Source organism: Crocodylus siamensis, chromosome 1 (genome assembly GCF_052110815.1).
Source record: "Crocodylus siamensis isolate JL-2025a chromosome 1, ASM5211081v1, whole genome shotgun sequence".
In the NCBI taxonomy this organism is placed as follows: domain Eukaryota; kingdom Metazoa; phylum Chordata; order Crocodylia; family Crocodylidae; genus Crocodylus; species Crocodylus siamensis.
This window is the reverse complement of record NC_143395.1, coordinates 97,466,742-97,469,849: the sequence shown is the minus strand read 5'-3', so window position 1 is coordinate 97,469,849 and position 3,108 is coordinate 97,466,742. Positions and strand designations below refer to the sequence as shown.

The following is a 3,108-nucleotide window of genomic DNA, read 5'->3' as shown; positions in this document are numbered from 1 at the left end:
CACAATCAAGGAGCCTGTCTGTGCCCACACCCCTACCCCACTTGGCCAACCCTCCTCAGCCAGATGCCTTTGCCGCCCTGGATGCCCTTGTGAGGGGCCATGTCAACAGTCCAAGCAGCACTGATGGAGCAAAGCCAGGCAACCATGTCCCCAAGGACAACCCCCCTCACACACAAAAACCCCTCCTCACATGCACACACACAACCTCTGCTGATGCTCACGCTTGCTCGCACACACACACGCGGTGTCCCCTCCCCCCTGCCCTAGGTTGCGCCCTGTCGGGGAAGCCCCTCAGCCCGGGCCCAGGGCCTAGGCGCCGCGTTGGTGCCGCTCCCCGCCCAGCCCGGCCCCGCTCTCCTTTCCCGCCGCGGCGGAGGGGGCGGGGCGGGCCGGGGCCGGGGCCGGGGCCGGGCTAGGAAGCGGCGGCTGCAGGTAACGGCGCGGCGAGCCCAGCGGGACCCCCGCAACCCCGGGGCTTCTGGGCGGGCGGGTGGCGATCCCGAGGCGCTCCTTGCGCCGCAGCCCCGGGCACAGGGAAGCCGCGGGGAGGGGCGGGGCCCGGGGCGCCTGCCATTCTCCCTCCTCCTCCGGCCGCGCTGGTCGCTTCGCTGAGCACCCCGAGCGAGCCCAGCACCAGGAAGCGCTGGGCCGCCTGAAGCACGGCGGTGGGGCACAGTTGTCAGGTCCGAAATAGGAAATAATCCTGTTGGAAGTTCAAAATGATCATATTGGAAGCTCAACGCCGTCGTATTTGCTGAAAAATTACGCGCATAAGTATGCCTCTAAGTATACAAGTAAGCTTTCCTATTGACTTGCTCACCGTAAGTCGCAGTGAGCGAGCAAGCGAGCAAGGGGTCATCACAGATGAACCAGGTCTTTGGAGGCCAGCAGTCTGAAGAAGGTCCCGATAGCAAACCGAGAAGTCTGACCTGGCAGAGGAAACACTGCACATCTGGGCCCGTGAAGGCAGTTTTCCGTCAGCGTTCCTGGGATTAACTGTTCATCTGGCGCGGTTTAGTATGCCAAGGTGTTGGGGCTTCAAGCCCACGGTATGGAAATGGGAGGCTCCTCCCTAGCTTGCTCCTGGGCTATGTGGCTGAGGGCAGGCGAAACTTGGGGGCATCTGAACCCCAAGCCTCTGGGCTGGGGCCTGCATGTAAGATGCCTGCCGAAAGACTTGGGAAATACCTGAAGCCCCTGGAGGATGATGGAGGATGTTTGCCACTTGTGGGGTCACTTATGGCTCTGGACTGACTCATGGATTTGGACTTGATTTGACTGATTTGGCTAGGAACATGAAAAATGTATTTAAACAAAACAACCCTTCCTCCCCCCAAAAGTCAGTTCAGACTCCCTGTGAGTGACCTGGGTTGGCTTTTTTTTTTTTTTTTTTGCATGTGCAATGTCAGTTAGCTGCCTCAGAAATTATTGTATGTTTTGAACACTTACTGTTATTGATCATGCATTGCACAGAGGTTGAAATGATGGTACAAATATGATCACTGTCATGTACCTGGCGACACTGGTGCCCAGCTCAACCCCAGGTGGGGTCAACCTAACTGACCTGCAGGGTGGCAGGGTCACCATGAAGTGCTGTTGTGCCAGAAGCAATCGGAGATGCACTAGCCATCAGGACCATCGGAAGCATCACCTGCCATTCCCACCCCTTTCCCTGGCTTAGTTTTTATGACCTCTATATACTTCCCTGGCAGGAGAAATACTCTGACAAGATAATGCAATTAAAATGGCATTGTGTAGTGGAGGGTGCACTCTTGCCTGCTTGGGGACAGGACTCGCTACAAAAGCCTCATAGTTAACTTCCCAGTGGCCAGCTTCCAGCAGGAGAATCTCGGCTACACACCAGCTTTATGGAAACAGGAGATTCCTTCCTAGCTTGCTCCTGCAGCCATATGGCTGAGGGCAAGCAAAACCTGGGGGCATCCTAACCCTAAGCCCCGGGCTTCGACCTGCATGTAGGATGCTTGCCTAAATATTTGGAAGTATCTGAAGCGCCAGGCTGAAGGGTCTGGAGTCAAGGTAGTAGGGGCACATATGGTTCTTAAAGGATTCAAAGGATTTGGAACTTATCTGGCTAATTTGATCAGGGACACAAAAAAAATTCTTTAAAAAACAAAAAAGAAAAAAAAGCTTTTATGACCCCAAGTTGGTGAGGTTCCTTTTTTCTCTCTCCTCCCCACCTGGCCTCTCCCAGCAGTGCTCCCATCCTGTCTCCTTCCCCCATCTGTACCCTCCGTATTGTAATCACAGCTTTCTATTCGGCAGCTCTGCCTCCTGCCTTCTGTCACATCTTTGGGCAAGTTCAGCAGGCATCGTCCCCCGTCTCATTAAGGGGGCAGCAGGTGCTGGCTGTGCTCTGCATTGCCATCTGAATCCCTTGTTACAAAGCTGTGACCTGTGCCGGGTTCTCATAGGAGTAAGCATGTTTGAAACTAACGTGAGGACATTCTTTTGCATGCAGCACGTCATTCAGGCATGGAGCTTGCTGCCGCTGGATGCTGTAGAAGCTGCCAGTTTAGCCAGATTCAAAAAGGGGTTGGACTGATTCTTGGAGGAAAGGGATGCCCCATGGAGCTTGGGACTCAGGGATACAGTCTCTGAATCGGAACTTCCTGGACCTTAAATGCTGGAGGCTGCAAGTGTGAGGAACAGTAGGGAAAAAAAATGCTGGTCTACCCAGTTCACTCTCCCTTTCAGTCTCCACTCTGCCCCTATATGATGGAGGAGACTGGGCAAAATGCCTGTTCTTATGACCTCCCTCCCTTTCCTGTTTTCTCTTTATTTGACCCCCAAAATTAGTTGATGTGTCTCCATTCTATGATGTGCCCAAGCCCATGATCTTTCGGCACATCAAATAGGCCTGCAGTCTCTCATATCTCTGGGCAGATTTTCACTGGTCAGCATCCACAGGCTCCCTTGACTCATTCAGGGAGCACTGGGCTCTGGCCAGTGTGGTCTACTCAATGCCCTCATCCAGGTCCCTTGTTGTTAACCTGTGACCTCACTCCCTTCCCTGTTTTCTTTTTATTTGTCCCAAGAAATCAGTTGTTGCTTTCTCAATGGCCTCACTTTTCAAGGGAGGCTTATAGT

The 3,108-nt window shown here is 53.9% G+C and overlaps 1 protein-coding gene across 3 annotated transcripts in view; it reads left to right on the top strand.

The window, feature by feature from the left end:
• The first annotated feature begins 273 nt into the window (after window positions 1-273).
• The window catches only part of MCM9 (minichromosome maintenance 9 homologous recombination repair factor), a 72,560-nt gene continuing 69,725 nt past the window's right edge, over window positions 274-3,108 (top strand). The window contains exon 1 of one of the 3 annotated variants that reach the window (XM_090038603.1): window positions 274-432. The gene's annotated coding sequence lies outside the window, so the exon portion shown is untranslated. Of the gene's footprint in view, window positions 433-629; window positions 795-842; window positions 1,050-3,108 lie in introns of those variants that run through there. The other 2 variants (XM_090038611.1, XM_090038619.1) reach the window with 2 other exon arrangements.